This window comes from Ailuropoda melanoleuca, chromosome 6 (assembly GCF_002007445.2).
Source record: "Ailuropoda melanoleuca isolate Jingjing chromosome 6, ASM200744v2, whole genome shotgun sequence".
NCBI lineage: Eukaryota > Metazoa > Chordata > Mammalia > Carnivora > Ursidae > Ailuropoda > Ailuropoda melanoleuca.
Window position 1 is genome coordinate 13,872,806 of NC_048223.1, and position 16,725 is coordinate 13,889,530.

Genomic DNA, 16,725 nt, shown 5'->3' on the forward strand with positions numbered 1-16,725 from the left:
TTCCAAGGCCTGCACTTTTCCTCTGTACAGAAGAATTTAGGTCCCAGGGCAATCCTGGGGAGGGGGCCTGATAAGGAATTTCTGCAAGTAAACATTCCTGTTCTATCACTCAGGGATGTTTGGGACATATAGGCTATGATCCCGCGCAGCCTCCCATGTGCACGCAGATCCGTCCTGACCCACCCCAGGTGAAGATCTAGCAGTGGATTTGGAGCCCTGGGCCACCCTGCAGCCAAGGAACTGAGAGTCAGGTCTCATCCACCTCATCAGTCTATCTCCCAGCGCTGCTTTCTGTCCTCCCCCTTCAGCTCCTATCAGGCTTTATCACTCCTTCCCTGGACTACTGTCCAAGTCCAGCCTTCCTGACCCTGACCCTCCTTGCTTTGTTCATCCTATCTTCAGCCAACGGTCACCTTTCCACACTGCACCTCCAGGGGTGGTCCTTCTCCGCTCCAACCCTCCACACCTACAGCACCAGGTTCCCCAGATATATTCTGGGGCCTTCATCATGGCCAGTCACACCTGTCTTCTCTCCTGCATGCTCCCCCTCCTCAATTGGGGAAGGACAAGAAAACAGGAAGTTCCCTGACCAGACCTATTTCGTCCACTCCTTGGTCAGGCACCTCCACAGAGATGAAGGGCTGGAGGACTGCTGCCCTTTTCAAGGCAGAAACGGTTGCCTTAAAGGGAAGAGAAGGAGTCAATAAATCAACTCAGGTGTTGAAAGACCAGCCAATGTTTATTGAGCACCTGCTAGGTACTAGGCTTCGTGCCAGGTGCTTTAGGGGCCTTATGTCTGTCTCCATGATACTCCAAGGCAGCATGCTGCAACCCAATTCTCTTTACACTCCTCACAGGCAAACTACTGGGCCTTCTGCAGAATGGGGCTCCATAAACCAACCAATATTCTTAAAACTGAGGTGGACACTCTGATCCTTGCTGTGACTCAGCTAGCCATCTGGCAGGCACTTTCAGGGAAGGCAAGCCCAGACTCTGCTTGGGAGCCACTTTGTTCCCTTGGCCTCCGCATACAAGATTCCCTGTGTCTAGAACACCCTTCACCCTCTTTGGGGCTAACTCCTATTGGCCTTTCAGGTCCTTTTGCAGCTTCCCCTGGGAAGACCTCCTGGATCTCCACCCCAATCTGGGTTATTGTTTCAGCAACTGTCTCCAGGATCAGAATGTCAGCTCCTCAAGGTCAGGACATGCCTTACTCACTTCTGTGTCCCCAGAATTTAGCTCAGGGACAAGCACAGAGCAGAGGCTCACTAAATATTTGTTGAATGAACGAAATGCTTACTCTTGGGTATTCAGTCACTCTCAGATTGGATCGCCTTTTTCCTTCCTCTTTCCAGGCGTTGCTATCAGCAATATGCCCTAAAGACATCCTAGAGTCTGAATTCTGGGCCCCTTAAGGCTGGTGGCAGAGAGGGTCGGTCCCGTCTCCTTCTCGGTGCCTCAGTAAAAGGCTTGTGGTTTCCCTCCTTTCCTAAATCTCACCTGGTCTCAAAGTACCCCTGCCCAGGGCCTGGAGCTGAGTCCCCTCTGGCCTGACAGCCCTCAGGTCCCTGTCCTCCACCCAGACGTGCTGCTGGTTCAGTGCGGTGGCAGAGAGGGGGCCTCTCCCCAGAGCCGCTGCTTGGCGTTCTCGACGGGAAGGGACCGAACTTTTGCGTTCAGGGCGCGTAGTGAACACGCTGTTCACATTCCAGCGCCGGCCGGAATGCGGACAGGGGACGAGCCAAAGGCCGCATTCCTCCAGCCGCTATGGGAGCGCCGCCAGGGACCCCGCCCCACCCCGCCCNGGCAGCCGGAGGCGAGCAGGCGTCCCAACCCTCCACTCCCCGCCGCCTGTTCTGGCCCTCCGCACTTCTCCCGCTCTCCAGCGGCACGCAGCCGGCCTTAATGGGTCTGAGAATGCCCTCCTTCCTTTTCCCCCCGGGAAACTTCCACCTTCCGGGCACTATATTAGGACTCCAGGGCGCCTTTTGTTGATTGCATTTTAGCAACCTCGCTACTCCACTATGGTGTTTGGTTTTTACTTGTTGCCAGTCAAATCGGGTGAAAATCAGTGGCTCCCCAGGGCCCTAATAGCAAAATCCCAACTCCAAGGCTACTTCCTCTCCTGGCTTCCCATCCTATACCCAGGTTGCTGGCCTTGACCTTCTCCAGTGTTCCGGAACCCTCCACCCTTTCGTGTCATGTCCTACTCACAGACACCTTGGGGCCAGAGACCTAGATGAAGGAGCTGCAGGCCTCATCCTGGGCCAGTCACCCAAGGCCCACATAGTGACTTTCCCTGCAGCTCCGCGGAGGGCTTAGGGGAAGGAAGTGCAGCCCGTCCCTAGTCCCTGTGGCTTTAGGTGGACACTGTGAAAATTGGACCAAGCCGGTCTGTAGGTCTGCACACTGGCCCCCGCTGGAGAAAAGCAGCATTGTCCCTTAGCGGGGGTCACTGCTACTGATGGCAGTTGAAGCCCAAGAAAACTGAAAGCCCCCAGAGGTGATGGTTTCCAGCATGGTGTAGAAACCACTCACATCACAGCATTCACACAACTGCACCAACATAAACACCACTGACACAAGTAACTAAAGAAGTGCTTTAACCCAAGACCAGGGCTGGGCTGTACAGTCTAAGTCACTTCCATCCTCCAGGCACTTGAAGGAGAGGAGTGTGTACTGTTTACTTACTTCTGCAGAGGGGACAGGCAGCTAGCTCCCCAGATACCTGCTTACTGGGAATGTTGGACAGTGCTGGGAAGGCATGGTTTTTCACCCATTTTCTCAGTTTGTTGACGTGTATCTTTCCTAGTGGGAAAGACATTGCAACCTGACATTGTTTGCCTACAGAAATTTGCATGTTTATCATCCCTCCACCAGTTAGGGACTCACCCTGTGGTTCAAGTGACACCTGGGAAGGCAGCAATGAAGCAAGGCATGACTGGAACTTTCATTGCTCACCATCAGGGAGGGTTGTGAATGTTGCCAGGAAAGGTGGGAAAGCAGAAGCCAAACTCTCATTGGTCTCAGCTGCAGGAAAGGGTGGGGAGTCAGGAGAGCTGGACTGGTGGCCAGGTTTGAGAGCTAGCCAACCTTGCTCGGTTGGTTTCTCAGACTTTAAGAGGAGGAAAAGAGAGCCGTCCCATCCTACCCGGCAGGGTACTCAAGCTAGCTGCAAGAGAAGCCCCCAGTGATGAGCATATTCATTTTAGAGACAGTTACTGAACCCAGGCCCTAGCCTCCCCGAGACACTGCCCACTGGGGGAGGCAGACGCCCAACCTGGCCTATGTAATGCCGTGTGATAAGCAACAAGATAGAGACAGGGCCAGGGTGCTGTGAGAGGACTGGGAGGGGGTGCTGGGCCAGGCTGGGGCAGAGTGTGGGCACGATGGGTCTTCTGGAAGGGGCCATTCTCCGGTGAAGTCCTGAAAGAGCGGGGACTGGCCAGAGGATGTGGGGGCAGGGGGAAGGCTCTACTGGGAGAGGGAGCTCTAACTATTGCCTCTACTCCAGAATCTTCTTTCGTATTCTGAGATCAACATGCCATTGTGCTGACTTTTTGCTAAAAAATCTCCATGGATTGTTCTAGATTGCGGTTAGATTGGCTTGCCTTTAAGCCTTGAGTTCTGAGGTCACTTGGTAAAGATGAGTGGGGTTATAATTTCCACTGGGCCCAAGCAGGGAGCTGGTCTCAGGGATGAATTTACTTCAGAAACGTACCCCCTTGCCATGGAGCTGTTGTAGGCCAAGGCCCTCTTCACTGATGTGTGGACTATCATCTCACCCCCCACAACCTATGTATCCAGCATGTGTGGCAGCTCTGGGCAGGGATGGCCAGCTCCCACCTGCTGTAAATGGTCTGCTACACTTAGGTGAATGGCTGACCCCTCTCTGAGTCTCACTCCATTTTTGTGCTTAAAATCAACGGAAGGCTACCAGGCCCTACCTATCCCATATTAAGAAAAATGAGTTGAAGTAATAACTCTTTGAAAAACTATGGTTTCCCAAAGTATTGGTATATAGGGTAATAGTTATTAAATGTCCAGGAGTCTGCATGTTTAAAATCTATCCTAAGGAATCCTGATGCCATTGCTCTTTGGGCTGCCCTTGGACAAGAAATGATATAGGCGAACTAACATCTGTTCTCAGTAAGTCCACTTAGAATGAACTCTCCCTCTGTCAAGGTTTGGACAAATCCCATAAGATTTTCTTTTTTAATCTGCCCCTGAAAGGAAGCATGCAGGGAGTGGAGCTGGGAGGGACACCCCTTTATCGTGCAAGATGGGGACATGTGCAGTAAACCAGGGTGGACCCTTGGGAGTCCCACAAAGTAGACATTGTCCAGTGAGCACAGAGGAAGGCCACATAACAAAGGGCTACCCCTCCCCCTCTCCTCCTCCTCTTCCTCCTCCTGTTACAGGAATTGGACACACATGAAGCAGACCAAAAGCAAACAAAAACCACCCAATTTAAAATGCCTCCACTGGAATCCGAACCAAACTGCAAAGGGTCATAGTTCCAATGTCTGGCACCTGAGCAGTGTCAGCAATAATCTTCACCGAACCCAGCACTCAGGCCCTTACCTAAGAACTGTCAGGACAGGAACGCTGCCCTGCGGGTGAACACACACACCGGCGATCGCCAAGCTCTTCCCATGTGCACCTTAGCCTCCAAACCTGTTTTTGCTTGCACCCCTATATATCATATAGTTGCCCTCCTATCACTAGCTACTATTGATACCAGGCAGTTCTTTTTGATATTGTAGCAAGGCTCATCATAAATGATAATAGATATAACTTGAAATCGTTTTGACAGGCTTGAAATTAGGAGACTTGTGTCATGTCAAATCTGTTGAGACTGTCATTGTTTTTATGTCACCATGCAGCTAAGAGCTTAGAGGAGAGGAAGTGACAGCTCAGTCACTGATCTGTCTCTGGCTCACTCATGCAGGTACTGTCAGTATTAACTCCGAACCTTGGTTTCTTCAGACAAATCTGTGAAAACTACTTGTCTGTGCCAAAGGGGTTACTTCAGTTAAATTATGTAATACACTCCATAAGTCCAGTCCACCAGGAACATATAAACCATACCAGGTCCTGGATGGTGCCCTACTCTTTCTTCGGAGCACCACTCATTCTTTGCTAATACAGGACTACTGCACATATGACCCCATGAGGGAGCCAAGGCAGCAACAGTCTGGATATCAAATATTAATGAAACTGTATTCTTATTTTCAGATTAAAAATATAAATACGTAAATAAAAGTTCTAGCATTTTCCTCCCGCACCTCCAACATCATCTTGCATACTCCAGGTTGGAGACCACTGACCTAACTGGATCCTGCCAGCCCAGGGGCCCACCCTGAGAGCCAGCCTTCCTCTCTCAGGAAGAGGACACAGCTGTTAGCCAAGCCCCTGAAAACCAGGCAGGCAGACCCCTACAACTGGAAGACATTCTGGCAGGCAGAACAATCTCATGTTCCAGTTTAAACCTCTACTTGGCATCTGCAACTGACAACCTCCTTGTGCTGCCTTGTTGGATTGGGGTTTTGGCAGCCTAAAGATTGTGCTGAGGACCATGGTAAGGTGGGGAGGGCCCATAGAGTTTGGGGGACTCCCTTAGGCTCTCTGGTCCAAGCTTGGACTGCATTCTGCAGGTCTGTGGGGGACAGCAGCCTGGTTCCTGGAGCGAGCGTGGGGAAACAGCAGCCCCTGGTGGCTAGGACATGCCATGCCCCAGAACCTCAGCATCCCTCCTACTTTAAGACTCACCAGACCCTCACCTTGATAGTCAAGTATCATGGTTATTTGCACAGACCTGGGTAGGAAAGACCTGAGTAGGAAAGACCTGGGTTTCTAGCTGGGCTCATCTCTGTGACCCCAGGCAAATTAACTTCTGTGAGTCTTAGTGTTCTCAGTGTTAAATGGGATAAACGGACCTACTCCTTAGAGCTGTCGCTAGGGGGTAAGTGATATGAAGAATGAAAACTAGTACACAGTGCCCAGTACATAGGAAGGACTTGTGCTATCATGGTGGTCATGATGATTGATGCTGATGCCTCTAGACATCTAAAAGCACCTGGAAAATGTCTCTAGGCACAGCCCTGAAGGGAGAGTGGGAGATCCGAAGGAGGAACTCATGGGTTTCTGTGCTAATAGATATGGATGAGCAGTGAATGTGTCCAAATCAGGTGTGGGCAGCATGAGTGTGTGCCCAGAAGTGTGTGTGTAGATGCACAGCACGGTCACAATAGAAAGGCAGTGAGCTTCGGGGGACGCTCAGTGCATATCCCAGAAGGGAGCAGTGGTGACAAAGGGGAAGCCAGTGTCACTTACTCCTGTAATCACACTGCAGAATTAAACTCTGAGAGAGGATAAAAGTTTATTAACTCAAACAACAATTACCGATTGATCATCTACAATGTGCTGGGCAGAGTTAACAAAATTGAACAAATACCCATCACAAGACATTTTCAAATAGATAGACCAGTGCTGGTTCTCACCCAGTGGGGATGGTGGATGCCAGTCTAGCCTAGTGGTCTGCAGACTGATCATTATATCCCCTGCAGTCACCAGGACAAAATAACTGGAAGTGCACAAACCCAGGCCCTGGCAGAGGAAGGATTCTTCTACTCAGGTGGCCTTCCAGAGGTGTGGCATAATTCAGCTCTTTGGAATGTGCTTGGGCCTGCATGGTCCAGAACAAGCCAGAAAAAACGTATGAAGGGCACTGTCTCAACCTCTGCTTCATCACTGGGACTCCCTTCAACCGAAATCCAGTTCTATGAAAAGCTAGCAACCTCTGAGAGTTCCCCAGCTTTCTCCTTACCACCTTCAGAAGGGGATGTGGGCCTCGCCTAGGTTTGCTAATGGAGGAGGAGAGAGGAGCTGGTGGCCCAGAGAGGTACACAGGATCTGCCAACCCTGGTAGGGCCCCTATGGGACTCTCAGTCCTTCCACAGTCTGGAAGAACGTACACATTTGTCCAGATGAACTGAAAGATCAAAAGGCATGGACCATTTGTTCCTGTGCTCCGCATCCTGCCCCTAAATCACCTCTGATTTACAGATATTCATCTTAACACCCTTGAGAGGCACACGGAGCTTACAGTACTTCCTGCTTAAGTACTTCTTAAACACCTACTATGTGCTGGGCAGGGTTAACAAAATTAGGGGCAGAGAAGGATGGGTGCTGAGGTCAGGGAATCTCCTGCCCAGGCTGAAGCTTCTTCTTCTCTTGACTTGGGCTTTTTTTTCTCTCCCACCCATCTTACCCCATTTGCCCTGCCAGCAGCACTGAGGGCCTGCCTTTGGCCAGCTTTTGCCTTCCTCAAGCAGGAACCATCACATATTCTCTCTGCCCCTAGCATCACCATTCAAGATAAATGCAAAATTATTGGTGCTTCAATGTTTCTGCTTTCTTGCTAGTTTGAAAACTAACTCTGCTACAGAATTATACTTCTCCTGCAAAGGTCCAAGATAGCTGTTCAGCTTGGAGATGGGCTCGGGTGGCAGACAGGCTGGGAACCACGTACTATTGAAAACGTTTCTATAGAGATGTTCTGAGGTCAAACAACAGAGTCCTAACGCTCCAAGTCCAGGATTGCTGTGGATCTGTTTTTCTGTTCCCAGGCCCCCAGCCTTTTCCTGCCTCTTTTCTCTCCCTGACATGCTGGTCCTGTCTTTCTTGGCTCTGTCCTCAAACCTCAAGAAGGAGAGAAACAAAGGAAGGAGCCAATCCATGGAAAAGGGCTCTTCCAAATTCAAGTCTTTTACAATTCCTTTTGGAGGGTTTAGAAGGCTTTAGTTAAAGGTACATATAAAACTAAACCAAATCTTTTTTTAAGGTAATTATTAACTTCAGGAAAAAAAGAGACGAAGAAAACATAACCATAATGAACTCTTTGGCTCAGCCATAAACTATACTCATATTTATTCCCCCAAAAGTAAAATAATGTAACGAAAAATTTGGTCATAGCAATCACAGCAGGATGGAGAGAACGGCGGTCTGGGCAAGGAGGTGGTATTAGTGCTAATCATTTACCTTCTATAATACGAAGTCAAAAGATAATGTCTAGAGTTGAGAAATACAGAAGTACGTACCAGAAAAAAATAGCTAAAAGGTTTAGGAAAGGGTATCAGGAGCAAGAAATTGCAGGACAGTGCTATCTGTAAACCGTAAAGCCGTATTTTATTTATAAAATAACCTTCAAGCACTTCTTCGATTTTTGAAAAGTAATAATGGAAAAATTTTAAACACAAGCTGAATGTGGCAAGATAAAGTTGAAAAACATTTCCTTTAAAACAGAGTAAAAACCAACAGATGGAACGTATGAGATAAAAATGACACAAGAACAAATCTAGATGTCTGGATGCAGGATAAAGACAGAGAAGACAGCGGGAGGAGACAGTTGAGGAAGTAACCAAAGGACATTCTCCTGACGCAAAGAAAAACACAAATCATCTGAGCAAGGGTCCACAGAGGCCAGGAACATGAATGGGGAGTTAAGGAAAAGAAATTCAGATGGCCAATAAAAACGGGAAACAATACTAAACCAGACATTCAGCTAAAAAAATACATAGGAAAACACTGATGTTTTTGCTTGTCTCAACTGGCGATACTTAGAAATCCTGATAATACGTAGTACTAGTAAGTGAATGAGACTCGGATGTTATTTAGAATGCAAATGTTTTTTGTCGGGGAAACTGGCAAAATATGATCAAAATTTAAAATGTCCTTACTCAGGGTGCCTGGGTGGCTCAGTAGGTTAGGTGTCTGACTATTGATTTCGGCTCAGGTCATGATCTCAGGTTCGTTGAATCTGGCTCCACGCTCAGTGGGGAGTTTGCTTGTCCCTCTCCCTCTAAACTCTCAAATAAATAAATAAATAAATAAACTCTTTAAAAATAAATAAATAAAATGTCCTTGCTTACTATTCCAGCAATGTCACTACCAGGAATTTCTTCCTCGCATATACTCAGTAAAGCATGTCAAGATATTGATAACGGTTCAAAGTTGTTTACTGCAGTATTGTTTACAGCAATGTAAAACTTGAAATGATCTAAATTTCCATCAACAAGGTACTGGTTAGGTCCATGACGGTACAGCTACAAGTGGAATGAGGGAAAGCTGACTATGTGAAGTGAAAAAGAACTGTTTTCACTCTTTGCATTATATTGTATTATTTTATGCTTTAAAAAATGTTAACTGGAGTCATCTGGTATTATTGCCATCTTTGTTTTCCTTGTGATACATTTTGGCATTAAATCAAATACATGTTTTGTTTTGGTTTTGTGTTGTTTTAAGGGACCCACAGAGGGCCAATGAGTGAGTATACTAAAAAAAAATCACATTTAAGTGCACTTAGATGCAACTTCAGAACTGAAAGCATAAAAAGAAAAATCATATAAACTTCCAGAAAGAAAAACCAGCTTACATATGAAGAAACAGCCATCAGATCTTGCAGGGAAATTAATTTGAATCTGGAATTCTATAGCCAGCCAAATTACTACCCAAGTGAAGATACAATAAAGACATTTTCAAAAATCCAGGGAGTCAGAAAATTTACCATTCATGCATAGTCTATGAAGAAATCACTCAGGAAGATGTCCCACTAAAACAAAGTAATTTTTTTTTTAGATTTTTTTTTAAAGATTTTATTTATTTATTCAACAGAGATAGAGACAGCCAGCGAGAGAGGGAACACAAGCAGGGGGAGTGGGAGAGGAAGAAGCAGGCTCATAGCAGAAGAGCCTGATGTGGGGCTCGATCCCATAACGCCGGGATCACGCCCTGAGCCGAAGGCAGACGCTTAACCGCTGTGCCACCCAGGCGCCCCTAAAACAAAGTAATTTTTAAAAAAAAATATGTGAAATTTGTTTTAAAAAGTGGATGCTGAGTATAAGAAGAAACATAAACATAGAAAGAAAATGACTCACACTAGCTTGAACTTTGATGCCTGGAACATTCTCCTTTGACCTACAAACATTTAGTAATCTAAGGCTGTTTCATTCTTAAGAGCTCCAGTCACAGGGCTTGATTCTGCAGCAAACAATATTTACACAATTATAACATTGTAATTATATGTTATAATAATGTGATTTATATGGGGCTTAATATCTTAGACTCAATCTGTAGACAAAACATGCAACGAAATGAACAGAACAGAATGTAAATATTATAAACCTTGACAAAGTAGAAGGGAAAATCTGCTGAAAGCCAGGAAACTAAATTCTCTAAATTCCTTTAGCTGCAATTAGTATGGCAAAAGCCAGGCCTGGCTGATTAGAGTTTAGGGTTCCATTAAATGCAAAACTGGGGTAAGAGCCCAGGCCAGATGTAAAGGAAGTGGCTCCAGTGACATACTGAAACTGTCTTTAACTGCTCCCTAGAGCTGATTGTCTTCCTTTCTCTCCAACTCCTCATTGGCGTTGTTTCATTAGCTTGAAATTAGCCATACTGGGAATATTTACACCACAGATATGGTCACACTCTATACATGAGGGCTTTTTGTCCTCCCAGAGAGCCCATTGTTAAATATTTACCAGCATACTGGTTGGAAAGCCTGAGTCTCTGGCCTGAGGATTGTAAGAGGAAAAAGAGGAGGAAGGTGGTGAAACCCTCAGGGTTAGATGGACCGTGGGGGGAACCAGTGTCATTCGTAGACAGTGAAATCTTCCAAGGCCAAAAGTAACTACTATCTTGGAACTATTCAACTCTGCTAGTACAGCACCAAAGCAGCCATAGACAATATCTACATGAATAAGTGTGGCTGTGCTCTAATAAAACTTTTTTTTTTTTTTTGAGAGAGAGAGAGCACACTCAAGAGCATGTGCGAGTGGACGGAGGGGAGGGGTGGAGGGACACGGCCAGAGCCCGATGTGGAGCTCCACCTCACAACCCTGAGATCATGACCTGAGCCGGAATCAAGAGTCAGATGCTTAACTAACTGAGCCACCCAGGTGCCCCTAAAATTTCTATTTATGACACAGGTGGTTAGCCCATTGGCCATATAGTTTGACAACCTGTCATCCAAGACAAACCCCACAGGAGGGCACTTCAGACATGGCACAGAAAAATGGCTCAGCAGTCACAGTTGGAGTTAGCTGGATAGCTGGATATTTGAGCCAGAGGTCACGTCTCTGGCTCCTCATGGCTTCCAAGTGGCTTGCAAGGGATCCAGAAGTTCCTGTATCCCAGGTGAAGGGACACAAAGGTGCTCTATCAGATAGGATTAGGTTTGGCTTCATAGTAGCCTAAAAATGCAAAATTTAATCATGGCTTAGAACACACACACAGGAGGTGCCTGGGTGGCTCAGTTGCTTAAGCGTCTGCCTTCCACTCAGGTCATGATCCCGGGGTCCTGGGACTGAGTCCCGTGTCAGGCTCCCTGCTCAGTGGGGATCCTGCTTTTCCCTCTCCCCACTCCTTGCTCATGCTCTCTTTTGCTATCTCTATCTCAAATAAATAAATAAAATCTTAAAAGAAAAAAAAAAAGAACACACACACACTCACCCAGATTTATTCTGCCATGTAAAAGCTTGCAGGTTTGGGGCGCCTGGGTGGCACAGCGGTTAAGCGTCTGCCTTCGGCTCAGGGCGTGATCCCGGCGTTATGGGATCGAGCCCCCACATCAGGCTCCTCCGCTGTGAGCCTGCTTCTTCCTCTCCCACTCCCCCTGCTTGTGTTCCCTCTCTCGCATCTGTCTCTCTCTCTTTCAAAAAACTAAAAAAAAACTTAAAAAAAAAAAAAAAAAAAAGAAACCTTGCAGGTTGGCTATCCAGGGCTGGTAAAGTGTGAGAAACCCAGGTCCGTCCCATCTTTTCTCTCTGCTATTCCTAGATGTGGCCCTCATCCACATGGGCCAAGGTGGCTGCTGAACCTGAACCATTCTATCCACCACACCCAGCGGGCAGGAAACAGAAGTGGGCAGCCCTCCCCATGCCCATCTTCATGGACATGTGACCTGTGCGATTGCCTAAATCCCCTTATTCAGAAGAGTCCACGCTTATTTTAATGACTGTCACCATCTTAAAATTCTAAATAATGTTATCTTTGAACTTGTGTTTTGTAAGTGAAATCCAATGGGACAACGGAGAGTATACATGAGCAGAGAAGATATGTGTCATATGTGTGTCATTGGTCCTTGCAGACCTCGTTCTAAAACAACATAGGTCATGCCTGCTATACATCTTCCATAAAATGCTTATCGTGTGCTCGGATTCACACAATTTTCTGATAGGGCCTCCATGCAAGCATTGATTTAATTCTTTGCTATTCCTGTTTTGAATTTTTAATTGATTTTATGGAGGATGTGCAATATGTGAGCCTCCTGTTCCTTGCCACTCATTTGCGTATGTATATAGTGTTTGCAATGTACTGGGAGCACAGATTTCCAGTGGACCCACAATGTGTGGGATTTTGGCAAGATTCCAAGCAAGCACAAGGTAAGCATGTTATGCCCATGTCTTAGTAAGCAGGAGCTGACAGCTCTAAGAAGACATGCTTTCCATTGGAACCAGGACTTGTTTAAAATGCAGAAAGAAGGGAGTGGCATTCTAAGAAACACAAATGACCAAGGACCTATTGTATCCTTATTTACTTGTGTTAGTTTCTTGTATTAGTCAATTACTCACTTTGAAAATGATGACAGATAAAAGATAGGGCAACCCATAGTTTATTGACATTCAGCCCCTCTTTACTAGACAGTAAGGTGAAGGTAGAGAATGTTGGTACAATGTGAACACATCAAGAGGTAAAATTAAAGTGCTGGCTTTATACAATGTTTCCACTCTTGGGTATGAGTAAAATACAAATGCCTGCCCAATCTATAAAATATAAATTGCATAATTCCTGTGATTTTGCATATGAGTTAAATGCTTTTAAATTTTGCATTTAAAACTGGCATTGCACAATATAAAGACGAATGGTAAAGGTCATAGTAATGGTATGAAATTTTAATTTTGCTTATTTAAAATGTCATTAAATAGCAAATAAAAAACACCATGACAAATAAAGAGAGAGACCTCAAAAGAAAAAGGAAAACTTTAAAGTTTTAGTACCTGTACTAGTACTTTTTCCCTGCTTTTTGGACAAGGGGATCCTGTGTTTTTATTTTACCCTGAGTCCTGCAAATTACGTAGCTGGCCCTGGCAGCACATTGCCCCAGGATGCCATATGGGACCAGTCTCATCTCTCATGTTAACTGACAGGAGCGATGCCCCTCTCCTCACAGAAATCAGCAGAGGTCCAGAAGATCTGAGGGTACTCAGGGTCCCCACTTCAGGGGATATGCTAAAGGTCCTTATTAACCCAGATAGCTGGATGACATCTTGAGGAGAGGGAGGGAAAGGGACAGAGTTCAGAGTGTTTTCCAAGAGTCTATGGAAACCAGCCACATGAGGGAGTTCAACTCCAAGGAGATTGAATACTCAGATTGAAAAGAGACTGTTGAATGGGAAGAGACAGTCTATTGTTAAAAGGCAAGCCCAGGCTTCCTCACTACACAATAGGGCGGGTCGGCTAGGGAAGATCCCAATTTTCTTTGCAGAACTGATTGGGTAGTGTACACCTGAAAGCCTGCTACCCTCTGGATCCAAGGCACTTTGTCTGAAATACCCTCCTTCCTGTTTTCCCCTTCCCTCCTTCCATCCCCTAGTCCTGGGACCCTTGCATACAGGCTAACTTCTCACCTCTCTGCACTCAGCTCAGGGGTCTCCTCCTTCCGGAAGCCTTGTCTTACACCCGCCCTCACTCTCCTCTCTTCCAGCACTCACTGCAACCTGCACATGCCTAGTTTTAGAGGAGCAGTTTGAGGGACGGCAGGCATGGCACTCACCATAGGGCCCACAGACCCAGAGTAGAGGCTTCCTGCTGCACACTTACCCTCTTTGAGCCTGTTTCTCCATATGGAAAATGAGGGGTATAACACCAGACCCACTGACCTTCCAGGATTTTTAGAACTTAGTTTTTGAAAAGGTACGACTCGTACACCTAGTACACAATTCAAATAAGTGTATACAATGAAAAGTCACTCTCCTTCCCCATTCTCTCCTCCAGACTCCCAGTTGTCTTCTCCAAAGACAATCCCTGACACTAGTTTCGTTAGCTTCCCTCCACAGATACTCCATGTGCTTTAGCAGAAATATATTGTACGTCATCACCTATGCAGGGTTCTGGGGGAGATGCATAACCAGAGTATAAGGAAGCATCAGGTAAACCCAAAATATTGCTTTTTAAAAAGTGGTGGTTACCAAGCACCAATATCACAAAACACAAAGAAAGGTTTTTAAATGTGTTCCAGAGTTAAGAAGGCCAATAGATAAAAAGCATTGTATTCATGTTAAAGTTATCAAAGTTGGTATAAGTGTACTGTGGCTATGTAAGAGAATTCCTTATTAGAAAATACACACTGCCATATTTAGGGGTAAAGGGCCATTATGTATATAACTTACTCTCACATGACTCAGGAAAAAAGTGTGTGTGTGTGTGTGTGTGTTTGTATATGAGAGGGGACAGAGGGCATAAATCATAAAGCAAATGGGGTAAAATGTTAACAACAGGTGAATCTGGGTAAAGTACCGATGAATATTCTTATATTATTTTCATTTTTGCAATGTATAAACTTGAGATTATTTTCCCTAAAAAGTTGATGTTCATATTCGCAGGTTTCATATTTGCAAATTCATCTACTTGCTCAATTTTAACCCCGACAGCAATATTCTAGCATGTCCACAGTCATCTGCAGACTTTTACAGAGATGCGAAAGATTTGAGTTGCCCAACACACGTGATCCCAGCAGAGGTCAAACGAGATGGCGTTCTGCCTCCTGATTTCTGCTCTCATGTTATAAATAACTGTCCTTTTTGCAGCCTATTCAGTGCCACATTTTCCACATTTTTGTGCTTTTTGTTGATGATTTCGCTGTTTAAAATGGCCTCCAATCACAGTGCTAAAGTGTCGTCTAGTGCTCCTAGAGCAGGAAGGCTATGATGTGTCTTCTGGAGAAAATACATGTGCTGGATGAACTTCTTCCAGGAGTGAGTCATAGTGCTGCTGCTGGCCGAGAGTTCAATGTTTATAAATCAACAATATATATTAAATAAAATGTCCTTAAACAAAAACATACATAAAATCAGGTTATGTATGTATTGATCAGTCGATGCTGGCAGGAACCTAACCCTGTATTTCCCCTGGGAGCAACAGTTTAGTATCTGCTAATTCAGTGTTTGTGGCAACTTTATAGAATATAACTACCATGAATAACAAGAATCAACTGTTTATATATATGGATTTCCTGCACAAATGATAATATACAATGCACAGGGTTCTTTTTTTTTTTTAAGATTTTATTTATTTACTTGTCAGAGAGAGAGAGAGAGCATAAGCAGGGGGAGCGGCAGGCAGAGGGAGAAGCAGGCTTCCCGCTAGCCAGGAGACTGATGTGGGACTCAGTCCCAGGACCCTGCGATAGTGACCTGAGTCAAAGACAGACGTTTAACTGACTGAGCCACCCAGGTGTCCCACAATGCAGTATTGTGTATTTCATATTTTTTAAAAAGATTTTATTTATTTATTTGACAGAGATAGAGACAGCCAGTGAGAGAGGGAACACAAGCAGGGGGAGTGGGAGAGGAAGAAGCAGGCTCATAGCGGAGGAGCCTGATGTGGGGCTTGATCCCATAACGCCAGGATCACGCCCTGAGCCGAAGGCAGATGCTTAACTGCTGTGCCACCCAGGCGCCCCTGTATTTCATATTTTTAAACCATATTTTTAGAGATCATGCTATTATATTCATTCTTTCGAACAGATGCCTTGTATTCCCTACATGGATGTATCCTAACTGATCTAACCAGTTCTCCAGTTACAGACATTTGGGTTTTATCTTTTCAAAATGCAAAGCTGATCATGTCACAGTCCTGCCTAAAGTACTTCCATGGCATCTCCTGGCTCTTGGGATAAAAACTGAAGTCCTTAATCACGACCTGCTGGACACCCTCACGCAGCATCCCTCATCTGCCTGTGTCCCCTCCAGCCTTCCTCCGCCCCCTGCTATTATCCGCCCTCCCTCCTGCCACACAGCATTGGCACTAGCTTTCCTCATGAAACAATTCCCCCATCTCTCACCTCTGACCTGAGGAACTACCCTCTTCCTTCAAACTTCAACTTCACAGATGGGGTTTTGTTTACAATGGATCCGTGGGCCTCGCACAGAACTGGCACATAGAAGATGCTCAATATACTTTTGCTGAACAATGGAAGGAATGAAGCAGGAGGCAGGCAGGGAGGGACGCCAGCTGGTAAGGATCATGTTTATGTGGTCTCTTATTGACCAAACACTTGGTCTGAAACTCTTCGTGGAATAGAAACTGTACAGCTGCCATATCTTCTCCTCTCAAGCTCTCAGTTCATCAGCACTGAAGTGATTTTTGTTGGCTTCTATAAGTAATGATGATGGAAAATTGGTGAGTCCTGCAAAGTGCCCCTGGGGGGGGGTTACTGAACCTTTCTGTGCCAGTTCCTCACCAGGAAAAGAAGGTGATAATGTCTGGCTCTGGCTTGCGGTGAGTAACACACCTAGCACTTAGCACACATTGTAGGGGCCTTCCCCCTGCCAACTCCAACAATCCAGAAGAGGTTGGCCTGTTCTCTAAGAACGTCCTCAGCAAATTGGCTCAGAACAACAGATCTGAGTACAGAACAAAAATACTGAATAAAAAAAGATC

General features: G+C 45.8%; 1 long non-coding RNA gene across 1 annotated transcript in view; it reads right to left on the bottom strand.

The window, feature by feature from the left end:
* Positions 1–16,725, bottom strand: part of LOC105240506 — a 73,914-nt gene that overhangs the window by 31,136 nt on the left and 26,053 nt on the right. Inside the window, exon 5 of the long non-coding RNA XR_004625998.1 lies at positions 16,127–16,438. This is a non-coding gene — a long non-coding RNA (uncharacterized LOC105240506). The remainder of the gene's footprint in view (positions 1–16,126; positions 16,439–16,725) is intronic.